Genomic DNA, 16,262 nt, shown 5'->3' with positions numbered 1-16,262 from the left:
AGATATTTCCATGTTTACTGAGATGTCTGTGTAGATATTTCCATGTTTTTACAGATGGCAGTGTAGATATTTCAATGTTTATAGAGATGGCGCTGTAGATATTTCCATGTTTATACAGATCGCGGTGTAGATATTTCCATGTTTATACAGATAGCGGTGTAGATATTTCCATGTTTTTACAGATATCGGTGGAGATATTTCCATGTTTGCACAGATTGCGGTGTACATATTTCCATCTTTCTACAGACGGCATTGTAGATATTTCCATGTTTATAGAGATAGCAGTGTAGATATTTACATGTTTATACAGATGGCTGTGTAGATATTTACATGTGTATGCAGATGGCATTGTAGATATTTCCATGTTTATACAGATGACTCTATAGGTATTTCCATGTTTTTACGCATGGCAGTGCAGATATTTCCATGTTTATAGAGATAGCGGTGTAGATATTTCCATGTTTGTACAGATGGCGGTGTTGATATTTCCATCTACACACGGATGGCCGTGTAGATATTTCCATGTTTATACTGATGGCGTCGTAGATATTTCCATGGACATGCAGATGGCGGTGTAGATATTTCCATGTTTATACAGATAGCGGTGTAGATATTAACATGTTTTCACAGATGGTGGTGTAGATATTTCCGTGTTTATACACATGGCGGAGTAGATACTTCCATCTATATGGAGATGGCAGTGTAGATATTTTCATGTTTATCGAGATGGTGGTGTAGATATTTCCATATATATAGAGATAGTGGTGTAGATATTTCCATCTTTCTACAGATGGCAGTGTAGATATTTCCATGTTTATACAGGTGGCGGTGAAGATATTTCCATATTCATACAGATGTCTGTGTAGATATTTCCATGTGTATACAGATGGTATTGTAGGTATTTACATGTTTATACAGATTCTGGTGTAGATATTCCAATGTTTATTCAGATGACTGTGTAGATATTTCCATGTTTTTACAGATAGCGGTGTAGATATTTCCATGTTCATAGAGATAGCAGTGTAGATATTTCCAAGTTTGTACAGATGGCGGTGTTGATGTTTCCATCTATACACAGATTGCCGTGTAGGTATTTCATTGTGTATGCAGATGGCATTGTAGATATTTCCATGTTTATACAGACGGTGGTGTAGATATTTCCATGTTTACACAGATGACTGTATAGCTATTTCCATGTTTATGCAGATGGCGGTGTAGATATTTCAATGTTTATAGAGATAGCGGTGTAGATATTTCCATGTTTATACAGATAACGGTGTAGAAATTTCCATGTTTATACAGATAGAGGTGTAAATATTTCCATGTTTATACAGATCACGGTGTAGACGTTTCCATGTTTATACAGATAGCGGTGTAGATATTTCCATGTATATACAGATGGCTGTGTAGATATTTCCATGTTTATACAGATGGCTTTGTAGATATTTCCATGTTTATACAGAAGACTTTGTAGGTATTTCCATGTTTATACAGATGGTGGTGTAGATATTTCCATGTTTATAGAGATAGCTGTGTAGATATTTCCAAGTTTAGACAGATAGCGGTGTAGATATTTCCAAGTATATACAGATGGCGATGTAGATATTTCCATGTTTATACAGATCACGGTGTAGATATTTCCATGTTTATACAGATAGCGGTGTAGATATTTCCATGTTTTTACATATATCGGTGTAGATATTTCCATGTTTACACAGATTGCAGTGTAGATATTTCCATCTTTCTACAGATGGCATTGTAGATATTTCCATGTTTATACAGATGGCGGTGTAGATATTTCCATGTTTATATAGATAGTGGTGTAGGTATTACCATGTTTACACAGATAGCAGTGTAGGTATTTCCATGTTTATACAGATCGTGGTGAAGATATTTCCATGTTTATACAGATCGCGGTGTAGATATTTCCATGTTTATACAGATCGCGGTGTAGATATTTCCATGTTTATACAGATAGCGGTGTAGATATTTCCATGTTTATACAGATAGCGGTGTAGATATTTCCATCTTTATAGAGATAGCGGTGTAGGTATTTCCATGTTTATAAACATAGCGGTGTAGATATTTCCATGTTTATATACATGGTGTTGTAGATATTTCCATGTTTATACCGATAGCGGTGTTGGTATCTCCACGTTTATACAGATAGCGATGTAGATATTTCCATGTTTATACAGTTCGAGGTGCAGATATTTATATCTTTATGCAGATGTCATTGTAGATATTTCCTTATTCACACAGATGGCGGTGTAGATGTTTCCATGTTTATACAGATGGCGGAGTAGTTAGTTCCATGTTTTTGGAGATGGCAGTGTAGATATTTTCATGTTTATAGAGATGGCGGTGTAGATATTCCCATGCTTAAAGAGATAGGAGTGTAGATATTTACATGTTTATACAGATGTCTGTGTAGATATTTCCATGTGTATACAGATGTCATTGTAGATATTTCCATGTTTATACAGATGAGTGTATAGGTATTTCCATGTTTTTACAGATGGCAGTGCAGATATTTCCATGTTTATAGAGATTGCGGTGTAGATATTTCCATGTTTGTACAGATGGTGGTGTTGATATTTCCATCTATGCACAGATGGCCGTGTAGATATTTCCATGTTTATACAGATGGCGGCGTAGATATTTCCATGGACATGCAGATGGCGGTGTAGATATTTCCATGTTTATACAGACAGCGGTGTAGATATTTCCATGTTTACACAGATGGTGGTGTAGATATTTCCGTGTTTATACACATGGCGGAGTAGATAGTTCCATCTTTATGGAGATGGCAGTGTAGATATTTTCCTGTTTATAGAGATGGCGGTGTAGATATTTCCATCTTTTTAAAGATGGCAGTGTAGATATTTCCATGTTTATACAGATGGCGGTGTAGATATTTCCATATTTATACAGATGTCTGTGTAGATATTTCCATGTGTATACAGATGGTATTGTAGCTATTTCCATGTTTATACAGATGGTGGTGTAGATATTTCCATGTTTATTCAGATGACTTTGTAGATACTTCCATGTTTTTACAGATGGCAGTGTAGATATTTCAATGTTTATAGAGATGGCGCTGTAGATATTTCCATGTTTATATAGATGGTGGTGTATATATTACCATGTTTATACAGATCGTGGTGAAGATATTTCCATGTTTATACAGATCGTGGTGAAGGTATTTCCATGTTTATACAGATCACGGTGTAGATATTTCCCTGTTTATACAGATCGCGGTGTAGATATTTCCATGTTTATAGAGATAGCGCTGTAGGTATTTCCATGTTTATAGACAAAGCGGTGTAGATATTTCCCTGTTTATATAGACGGCATTGAGGATATTCCCATGTTTATACCGATAGCGGAGTTGGTATTTCCACGTTGATACAGATAGCGATGTAGATATTTCCATGTTTTTACAGCTCTCGGTGCAGATATTTATATCTTTATACAGATGGCATTGTAGATATTTCCTTATTCACACTGATGGCGGTGTAGATGTTTCCATGTTTACACAGATGGCGGAATAGTTAGTTCCATGTTTATGGAGATGGCAGTGTAGATAGTTTCATGTTGATAGAGATGGCGGTGTAGATATTTCCATGTTTATAGAGATAGCAGTGTAGATATTTACATGTTTATACAGATGGCTGTGTAGATATTTCCATGTGTATACAGATGGCATTGTAGATATTTCCATGTTTATACAGATGACTGTATAGGTATTTCCATGTTTTTACAGAAGGCAGTGCAGATATTTCCATGTTTATAGAGATAGCGGTGTGGATATTTCCATGTTTGTACAGATGGCGGTGTTGATATTTCCATCTATACAAAGGTGGCCGTGTAGATATTTCCATGTTTATACAGATAGCGGTGTAGATATTTCCATGTTTTCACAGATGGTGGTGTAGATATTTGCGTGTTTATACACATGGAGGAGGAGATACTTCCATCTTTATTGAGATGGCAGTGTAGATATTTTCATGTTTATAGAGATGGCGGTGTAGATATTTCCATATTTATAGAGATAGCGGTGTAGATATTTCCATCTTTCTACAGATGGCAGTGTAAATATATCCATGTTTATACAGATGGCGGTGTAGATATTTCCATATTTATACAGATGTCTTTGTAGATATTTCTATGAGTATACAGATGGTATTGTAGGTATTTCCATGTTTATACAGATGGTGGTGTAGATATTTCCATTTTTATTCAGATGACTGTGTAGATATTTCCATGTTTTTACAGATGGCAGTGTAGATATTTCCATGTTTATAGAGATAGCAGTGTAGATATTTCCAGGTTTATACAGATGGCGGTGTTGATATTTCCATCTATGCACAGATGGCCGTGTAGATATTTCCATGTTTATACAGATGGCGGAGGAGATATTTCCATGGACATGCAAATGGCGGTGTAGATATTTCCATGATTATACAGATAGCGGTGTAGATATTTCCATGTTTACACAGATGGTGGTGTAGATATTTCCGTGTTTATACACATGGCGGAGTAGATAATTCCATCTTTATGGAGATGGCAGTGTAGATATTTCCATGTTTGTACAGATGGCGGTTTTGATGTTTCCATCTATACACAGATTGCCGTGTAGGTATTTCCATGTGTATACAGATGGCATTGTAGATATTTCCATGTTTATACAGAAGGTGGTGTAGACATTTCCATGTTTACACAGATGACTGTATAGGTATTTCCATGTTTATACAGATGGCGGTGTAGTTATTTCCAAGTTTATAGAGATAGCGGTGTACATATTTCCATATTTATGGAGATAACGGTGTAGAAGTCTCCATGTTTATACAGATAGCGGTGTAAATATTTCCATGTTTATATACATAGCGTTGTAGGTATTTCCATGTATATACACATGGCTGTGTAGATATTTCCATGTTTATACAGATGGCAGTGTAGATATTTCCATCTTCATAAAGATAGCGGTGTTGATTTTTCCATGTTTATAGAGATAGCGGTGTGGATATTTCCATGTATATACAGATAGGGGTGTAGATATTTCCATGTTTATAGAGATTCCGGTTTACATATTCCCATGTTTATACAGATCACGGTGTAGATATTTCCTTGTTTATACAAATAGCGGTGTAGTTATTTCCAAGTTTGTACAGATAGCGGTGTAGATATTTCCATGTATATACAAATGGCTGTGTAGATATTTCCATGTTTATACAGATGGCTGTGTAGAGATTTCCATGTTTATACAGATGACTTTGTAGGTAGTTCCATGTTTATACAGATGGCGGTGTAGATATTTCCATGTTTATAGAGATAGCTGTGTAGATATTTCCACCTTTATACAGATAGCCGTGTAGATATTTCCATGTTTATACAGGTCGCGGTGTAGATATTTCCATGTTTATACAGATAGCGGTGTAGATATTTCCATGTTTGTACAGATGGTGGTGTTGATATTTCCGTCTATACACAGATGACCGTGTAGATATTTCCATGTTTATACAGATGGCGGTGTAGATATTTCCATGTTTATACAGATAACTTTGTAAGTATTTCCATGTTTATACAGATGGCAGTGTAGATATTTCGATGTTTATAGAGATGGCATTGGAGATATTTCCATGTTTATAAAGATAGCGTTGTAGTTATTTCCATGTTTATATAGATAGCGTTGTAGATATTTCCATGTATATACACATGGCTGTTTAGATATTTCCATGTTTATACAGATGGCGGTGTAGATATTTCCATGTTTATACACATAACTTTGTAAGTATTTCCATGTTTATACAGATGGCGGTGTAGATATTTCGATGTTTATAGAGATAGCAGTGGAGATATTTCCATGTTTATACAGATAGCGGTGTAGATATTTCCATGTTTATACTGATCGCGGTGTAGATATTTCCATGTTTATAGAGATGGCGGTGTAGATATTTCCATGTTCATAGAGACAGCGGTGTTGATTTTTCCATGTTTAAAGAGATAGCGGTGTGGATATTTCCATGTTTATACAGATAGGGGTGTAGATATTTCCATGTATATACAGATGGCGGTGTAGATATTTCCATGTTTCTACAGATCACGGTGTAGATATTACCATGTTTATACAGATCATGGTGTAGATATTTCCATGTTTATACAGATCGCGGTGTTGATATTACCATGTTTATAGGGATAGCGGTGCAAATATTTCCACATTTATACAGATAGCGGTGTAGTTATTATCAAGTTTATACAGATAGCGGTGTAGATATTTCCATGTATAAACAGATGTCTGTGTATATATTTCCATGTTTAAACAGATGGCGGTGTAGATATTTCCTTGTTTATACAAATATCGGTGTAGTTATTTCCATGTTTATACAGATGGCGGTGTAGATATTTCCATGTTTATACAGATCACGGTGTAGATATTTCCATGTTTATGCAGATCACGGTGTAGTTACTTCCATGTTTATACAGATAGCGTTGTAAATATTTCCATGTTTACACAGATAGCGTTGTAGATATTTCCATGCTTACACAGATTGCGGTGTAGATATTTCCAAGTTTACACCGATAGCTGTGTAGATATTTCCATGTTTACACAGATAGCGATGTAGATATGTCATTGTTTATAGAGATAGCTGTGTAGGTATTTCCATGTTTTTAAAGATACCGGTGTAGGTATTTCCTTGTTTATAAAGATAGCGGTGGAGATATTTCCATGTTTATACAGATAGCGGTGTAAAAATTTCCATGTATATACAGATAGCGGTGTAGTTATTTCCATGTTTATACAGATAGCTGTGTAGATATTTCCATGTTTACACAGATAGCGTTGTAGATATTTCCAAGTTTATACAGATAGCGGTGGAGATATTTCCATCTTTATACAGATAGAGGTGTAGATATTTCCATGTTTATACAGATAGCGGTGGAGATATTTCCCTGTTTATACAGATAGCGATGTAGACATTTCCATGTTTGTAGAGATAGCAGTGTAGATATTTCCATGTTTATACAGATGGCTGTTTAGATATTTCCAAGAGTGTACATATGTCGGTGTAGATATTTACATGTTTATACAGATGGCGCTGTAGATATTTCCATGTTTATACAGATGGCAGTGTAGATATTTCCATGTTTACAGAGATAGCGGTGTAGATATTTCCATCTTTGCACAGATTGTGATATAGGTATTGCCAAATTTATCCAGATAGCCGTGTAGATATTTCCAAGTTTACACAGATAGCTGTGTAGATATTTCCATGTTTACTGAGATTGCATTGTAGATATTTCCATGTTTATACAGATTGCGCTGTAGTTATTTCCATGTTAATACAGATAGCGTTGTAGATATTTCCACGTTTATACAGGTAGCCTTGTAGAAATTCCCGTGTTTATACAGATTGCTTTGTAGACCTTTCCATCTTTCTACAGATGTCAGTGTAGATATTTCCAAGTTTATACAGATGGCAGTGTAGATATTTCCATGTTTATACAGATGCCTGTTTAGATATTTCCATGTTTATGCAGATGGCGATGTAGATATTTCCATGTTTATAGAGATGGCAGTGTAGTTATTTCTATGTTTATAGAGATAGCGGTGTAAATATTTCCATGTTTACAGATATGGTGGTGTAAGTATTTTCATGTTTATAGAGATAGCGGTGTAGATATTTCCATGTTTATACAGATAGCGGTGTAGATATTTCCATGTTTATACAGCTCGCGGTGTAGATATTTCCATCTTTATACAGATGGCAGAGTAGGTATTTCCATGTTTATATAGATAGCAGTGTAGATATTTCCATGTCTATAGAGATAGCGGTGTAGGTATTTCCATATTTATACAGATTGCGATGTAGATATTTCCATCTTTATACAGATGGCGGTGTAGATATTTCCAGGTTTATACAGATGACAGTGAAGATATTCCCATGTTTATACAGATAGTGGTGTAGATATTTCCATGTTTATACCGATGGCGGTGTAGATACATCCATGTTTCAGAAGATGGCGGTGTAGATATTTTCATGTTTATAGAGATGGCGGTGTAGATATTTCCATGTTTATACAGATGTTTGTGTAGATATTTCCAAGTTTATGCAGATGGCGATGTAGATATTTCCATGTTTATATAGGTGGCGGTGTAGTTATTTCTATGTTTATAGAGGTAGCGGTGTAAATATTTCCATGTTTATAGAGATCGCGGTGTAAGTATTTTCATGTTTATAGAGATAGCGGTGTAGATATTTCCATGTTTATACAGATAGCGGTGTTGGTATTTCCATGTTTATACAGATAGCGGTGTAGATATTTCCATGTTTACACAGCTCGCGGTGTAGATATTTCCATCTTTATACAGATGGCAGTGTAGATATTTCCATGTTTATACAGAAAGCGGTGTAGATATTTCCATGTCTATAGAGATAGCGGTGTAGGTATTTCCATATTTATACAGATTGCGGTGTAGATATTTCCATCTTTATACAGATGGCGGTGTAGGTATTTCCATGTTTATACAGATAGCAGTGAATATATTTCCATGTTTATACAGATAGTGGTGTAGATATTTCCATGTTTATACAGATGGCGGTGTAGATACATCCATGTTTCAGAAGATAGTGTTGTAGATATTTCCATTTTTACAGAGGTAGCGGTGTAGTTATTTCCATGTTTACGCAGATATCTGTGTAGATATTTCCAAGTTTACACAGATAGCTGTGTAGATATTTCCATGTTTACACACATAGCGTTTTAGATATTTCCATGTTTATACAGACTGCGGTGTAGATATGTCCATGTTTATACAGATAGCGGTGTAGATATTTTCGTGTTTATACAGATAACGGTGGAGATATTTCCATGTTTATAGAGACAGCGGTATAGATATTTCCATGTTTATACAGATGGCGGTGTAGATATTTCCATGTTTACAGAGATATCAGTGTAGATATTTCAATCTTTGCACAGATTTCTGAGTAGATATTTCCATTTTTACACAGATAGATGTTTAGATATTTCCAAGTTTACACAGATAGCTGTGTAGATATTTCCATGTTTACACAGATAGCGTTGTAGGTATTTCCAAGTTTATACAGATAGCGGTGTAGATATTTCCATGTTTATACAGATAGCGGTGTAGATATTTCCATGTTTATACAGATAGCGGTGGAGATATTTCCTTGTTCATACAGATAGCGATGTAGACACTTCCATGTTTATAGAGATAGCGGTGTAGATATTTCCATGTTTATACAGATGGCTGTTTAGATATTTCAATGAGTGTACAGATGGCGGTGTAGATATTTCCATGTTTATACAGATGGCGCTGTAGATATTTCCATGTTTATACAGATGGCAGTGTTGATATTTCCATGTTTATACAGATAGCGGTGTAGATATTTCCATGTTTACAGAGATAGCGGTGTAGATATTTCCATCTTTGCACAGATTGCGATGTAGGTATTGCCAAATTTACCCAGATAGCCGTGTAGATATTTCAAAGTTTACACAGATAGCTGTGTAGATATTTCCATGTTTATGCAGATAGCAGTATAGGTTTTCCATGTTTATAGATATACTGGTGTAGGTATTTCCATATTTATACAGATGACTGTGTAGTTATTTCCATGTTTATGCAGATGGCGGTGTAAATATTTCCATGTTTATAGAGATGGCGGTGTAGTTATTTGTATGTTTATAGAGAATGCGGTGTAAATATCTCTATGTTTATAGAGATGGTGGTGTAAGTATTTTCATGTTTTTAGAGATAGCGCTGTAGATATTTCCATGTTTATACAGATAACGGCGTTGGTATTTCCATCTTTATACAGATGGCAGTGTAGATATTTCCATGTTTATACAGATAGCGGTGTATATATTTCCATATCTATAGAGATAGCAGTGTAGGTATTTCCATATTTATACAGATTGCAGTGTAGATATTTCCATCTATACAGATGGCGGTGTAGATATTTCCATGTTTATACAGATGGCAGTGAAGATATTTCCATGTTTATACAGATAGTGGTGTAGATATTTCCATGTTTATACAGATGGCGGTGTAGATACATCCATGTTTCTGAAGATGGCGGTGTAGATATTTTCATGTTTATAGAGATGGCAGTGTAGATATTTCCATGTTTATACAGATGTCTGTGTAGGTAATTCCATGTTTATGCAGATAGCGGTGTAGATATTTCCATGTTTATAGAGATGGCGGTCTAGTTATTTCTAAGTTTATATAGATAGCGTTGTAAATATTTCCATGTTTATAGAGATGGTGGTGTAAGTATCTTCATGTTTATAGAGATAGCGGAGTAGATATTTCCATATTTATACAGATAGCGGTGTTGATATTTCCATGTTTATACAGATAGCGGTGTAGATATTTCTATGTTTATACAGCTCGCGGTGTAGATGTTTCCATCTTTATACAGATGGCAGTGTAGATATTTCCATGTTTATACAGATAGTGGTGCAGATATTTCCCTGTCTATAGAGATAGCGTTGTAGATATTTCCATATTTATACAGATTGCGGTGTAGATATTTCCATCTTTATACCGATGGCGTTGTAGATATTTCCATGTATATACAGATGGCAGTGAAGATATTTCCATTTTTACACAGATAGGTGGGTAGATATTTCCAACTTTACACAGATAGCTGTGTAGATATTTCCATGTTTACACAGATAGCATTGTATATATTTCCATGTTTATACAGATAGCGGTGTAGATATTTCCATGCTTATACAGATAGCGGTGTAGATATTTCCATGTTTATACAGATAGCGGTGGAGATATTTCCCTCTTTATACAGATAGCGGTGTAGATATTCCCATGTTTACAGAGATAGTGTTGTAGATATCTCCATCTTTGCACAGACTGCGGTGTAAGTGTTGCCAAATTTACACAGATAGCGGTGTAGATATTTCCAAGTTTACACATATAGCTGTGTAGATATTTCCATGTTTACAGAGATGGCATTGTATATATTTCCATGTTTATACAGATTGCGCTGTAGATATTTCCATGTCTATACAGCTCGCGGTGTAGATATTTCCATCTTTATACAGATGGCAGTGTAGATATTTCCATGTATATACAGATAGCGGTGTAGATATTTACATGTCTATTGAGGTAGCGGTGTAGGTATTTCCATATTTATACATATTGCGGTGTAGATATTTCCATCTTTTTACAGATGGCGGTGTAGATATTTCCATGTTTATACAGATGGCAGTGAAGATATTTCCATGTTTATACAGATAGTGGTGTAGATATTTCCATGTTTATACAGATGGCGGTGTAGATACATCCATGTTTCTAAAGATGGCGGTGTAGATATTTTCATGTTTATAGAGATGGCGGCGTAGATATTTCCATGTATATAGAGATTGCAGTGTAGATATTTCCATGTTTATAGAGAAATCGGTGTAGGTATTTCCATGTTTATAGAGATAGCGGTGTGGATATTTCCATATTTATACAGATACCAGTGTAGGTATTTCCATGTTTATACAGATGGCGGTGTAGATATTTCCATGTTTACAGAGATAGCGGTGTGGATATTTCCATCTTTATACAGATAGTGGTGTAGATATTTCCATGTTTATACAGATGACTGTGTAGGTATTTCCATGTATATACAGAAGGCAGTGAAGATATTTCCATGTTTATACAGATGTCTGTGTAGATATTTCCATGTTTATGGAGATGGCGGTGTAGATATTTTCATGTTTATATAGATGGCGTTGTAGATATTTCCATGTTTGTAGAGATTGTGGTGTTGATATTTCGATGTTTATAGAGATAGCGCTGTAGGTATTTCCTTCTTTATACAGATAGTTGTGTAGATACATCCATGTTTATACAGATGGCTGTGTAGATATTTCCATGTGTATTCAGATGACTCTGTAGATATTTGTATGTTTACACAAATGGCGGTGTAGATATTTCCATATTTATACAGATAGCGGTGTAGATATTTCCATGATTACACAGATAATGGTGTAGATATATCCATGTTTATACAGATAGCGATGTAGATATTTCCATGTCTATACAGATAGTGGTGTAGATATTTCCATGTTTACAGAGATAGCGGTGTAGATATTTCCATCTTTGCACAGACTGCGATGTAGATATTTCCATCTTTACGCAGATAGCGGTGTAGATATTTTCATATTTATACAGATCGTGGTGCAGATATTTCCATCTTTCCACAGATGGCAGTTTAGATATTTCCACGTTTATACAGATGACAGTGTAGATATTTCCATGTTTATACAGATAGCGGTGTAGATATTTCCATGTTCATGCAGATGGCGGTGTAGATATTTCCATGTTTATAGAGATAGTTGTGTAGATATTTCCATGTTTATACAGATGGCGGTGTAGGTATTTCCATGTTTATACAGATAGCGGTGTTGGTATTTCCATGTTTATACAACTAGCATTGTAGATATTTCCATGTTTATACAGCTCGCCGTGTAGATATTTCCATTTTATAGAGATGGCAGTGTAGATATTTCCATGTTTATAGAGATGGCGGTGTAGATATTTTCATGTTTGCACAGATCGCGGTGAAGATATTTCCAAGTTTATACAGATAGTGGTGTAGATATTTACATGTTTATACAGATCATGGTGTAGATATTTACGTTTATACAGATAGTGGTGTAGATATTAACATGTTTATACAGTCCGCGGTGTATATCTTTCCATGTTTACACACGTAGCGTAATAGATATTTCCATGTTTATACAGATTGCAGTGTAGATATGTCCATGATTATACAGATAGCGGTGTAGATATTTTCATATTCATACAGATAGCGGTGGATTTATTTCCATGTTTATTGAGACTGCGGTATGGATATTTCCATGTTTATACAGACAGCGGTGTAGATATTTCCATGTTTACGGAGATAGCGGTGTAGACATTTCCATCTTTGCATAGATTGCTGTGTAGATATTTCCATTTTTACACAGATAGCTGGGTAGATATTTCCAAGTTTACACAGATAGCTGTGTAGATATTTCCGTTTACACAGATAGCATTGTATATATTTCCATGTTTATACAGATAGCGGTGTAGATATTTCCATGTTTATAAAGATAGCGGTGTAGATATTTCCATGTTTATACAGATAGCATGGAGATATTTCCCTGTTTATACAGATAGAGATGTAGATATTTCCATGTTTATACAGATGGCGCTGTAGATATTTCCATGTTTATACAGATGGCAGTGCAGATATTTCCATGTTTACAGAGATAGCGGTGTAGATATTTCCATCTTTGCACAGATTGCGGTGTAATTATTGCCAAATTTACACATATAGCGGTGTAGATATTTCCAAGTTTACACAGATAGCTGTGTAGATATTTCCATGTTTACAGAGATAGCATTGTAGATATTTCCATGTTTATACAGATTGCGGTGTAGTTATTTCCATGTTGAGAGAGATAGCGGTGTAGATATTTCCATGTTTATACAGATAGCGGTGTAGAAATTCCCATTTTTATACAAATCGCTTTGTAGACATTTCCATCTTTCTACAGATGTCAGTGTAGATATTTCCATGTTTATACAGATGACTGTGTAGATATTTCCATGTTTATGCAGATGGCGGTGTAGATATTTCCATGATTATAGGGATGGAGGTGTAGTTTTTTCTATGTTTATGGAGATAGCGGTGTAAATATTTCCATGCTTATAGAGACGGTGGTGTAAGTATTTTCATGTTTATAGAGATAACGGTGTAGATATTTCAATGTTTATACAGATAACGGTGTTGGTATTTCCATGTTTATACAGATAGCGGTGTAGATATTTCCATGTTTATACAGCTCGCGGTGTAGATATTTCCATCTTTATACAGATGGCAGTGTAGATATTTCCATGTTTATACATATAGCAGTGTAGATATTTACATGTCTATAGAGGTAGCGGTGTAGGTATTTCCATATTTATACAGATTGCGGTGTAGATATTTCCATCTTTATACAGATGGCGGTGTAGATATTTCCATGTTTATACAGATGGCAGTGAAGGTATTTCCATGTTTATATAGATAGTGGTGTAGATATTTCCATGTTTATACAGATGGCGGTGTAGATACATCCATGTTTATGAAGATGGCGAAGTAGATATTTTCATATTTATAGAGATGGCGGTGTAGATATTTCCATGTATATAGAGATTGCACTGTAGATATTTCCATGTTTATAGAGAAATCGGTGTAGGTATTTCCATGTTTATAGAGATAGCGGTGTGGATATTTCCATATTTATACAGATAGCGGTGTAGGTATTTTCATGTTTATACAGATGGCGGTGTAGATATTTCCTTGTTTATACAGATATCGTTGTAGATATTTACAGGTTTATACAGAGAGTGGTGTAGATATTTCCACGTTTTACAGATAGTGGTGTAGATATTTCAATCTTTATACAGATAGTGGTGCAGATATTTCCATGTTTACACAAATAGCCGTGTAGATATTTGTATATTTACACAGATAGAGTTGCAGATATTTCCATGTTTATAAAAATAGCGGTGCAGACATTTCCATGTTTATACAGATAGCGGTGTGGCTATTTCCATGTTTAAACAGATAGCTGTGTGGGTATTTCCATGTTTATACAGATAGCGGTATAGATATTTCCATGTTTATAGAGATGACTGTCTAGATATTTCCGTGTTTATACAGCTTTCCGTGTAGATATTTCCATGTTTATACAGATGGTGGTGTATATATTTCCATGTTTAAACAGATGACTGTATAGGTATTTCCATGTTTTTACAGATGGCATTGTAGATATTTCCATGTTTATAGAGATAGCAGTGTAGATATTTCCATGTTTATAGAGATAGCGGTGTAGATATTTCCATATTTATACAGACAACGGTGTAGATATTTCCATGTTTATTCAGATAGCTGTGTAAATATTTCCATGTTTATACAGATGGCGGTGTAGATATTTTGATGTTTACAGAGATAGAAGTGGAGATATTTCCATGTTTATAGAGATAGCAGTGTAGATATTTCCACGTTTATACTGATCGCGGTGTAGTTATTTCCATGTTTATAGAGATAGCGGTGTGGATATTTCCATGTTTATACAGATAGGGGTTTAGATATTTCCATGTTTATAGAGATGGCGTTGTAGATATTTCCATGTTTATAAAGATCACGGTGTAGATATTTCCTTGTTTATGCAAATAGCGGTGTAGTTATTTCCATGTTTATACAGATGGCGGTGTAGATATTTCTATGTATATACAGATGGCTGTGTAGATATTTCCATGTTTATACTGATGGCTTTGTAGATATTTCCATGTTTATACAGATGACTTGTAGGTATTTCCATGTTTATAGAGATGGCGGTTTAGATATTTCCATGTTTATAGAGATAGCTGTGTAGATATTTCCATGTTTCTACAGATAGCGGTGTAGATATTTCCATGTTTATATAGATCGCGGTGCAGATATTTCCATGTTTATGCAGATCGCGGTGTAGATATTTCCATGTATCTACAGATAGCGGTGTAGATATTTCCATGTTTGTACAGATCGCGGTGTAGATATTTCCATGTTTATGCAGATCGCGGTGTAGATATTTCCATGTTTATACAGATAGCGGTGTAGATATTTCCATGTTTTTACAGATAGTGGTGTAGATATTTCCATGTTTACACAGATTGCGGTGTAGATATTTCCATCTTTCTACAGATGGCATTGTAGATATTTCCATGTTGATACAGATGGCAGTGTAGATATTTCCATGTTTATATAGATGGTGGTGTAGATATTACCATGTTTATACAGATAGCGGTGTAGATATTTCCAGGTTTATACAGATAGCGGTGTAGATATTTCCATGTTTATACAGATGGCGGTGTAGATATTTCCATGTTTATAGAGATGGCGGTGTAGATATTTCCATGTTTATACAGATATCGGTGTAAATATTTCCATGTTTATACAGAATACGGTGTAGTTATTTCCATGTTTATAGAGATAGCGGTGTATATATTTCCATGTTTATACAGATAGCGGTGTAGATATTTCCATGTTTATACAGACCACGGTGTAGATATTTCCATGTTTATACAGATAGCGGTGCAGATATTTCCATGTTGGTACAGATGGCGGTGTTGATATTTCCATCTATACACATATGACCGTGTAGATATTTCCATGTTTATACAGATGGTGGCGCAGATGTTTCTATGGATA

The sequence above is a fragment of the Pan troglodytes genome, chromosome 5 (assembly GCF_028858775.2).
Source record: "Pan troglodytes isolate AG18354 chromosome 5, NHGRI_mPanTro3-v2.0_pri, whole genome shotgun sequence".
NCBI lineage: Eukaryota > Metazoa > Chordata > Mammalia > Primates > Hominidae > Pan > Pan troglodytes.
This window is presented reverse-complemented; position numbering follows the sequence as displayed.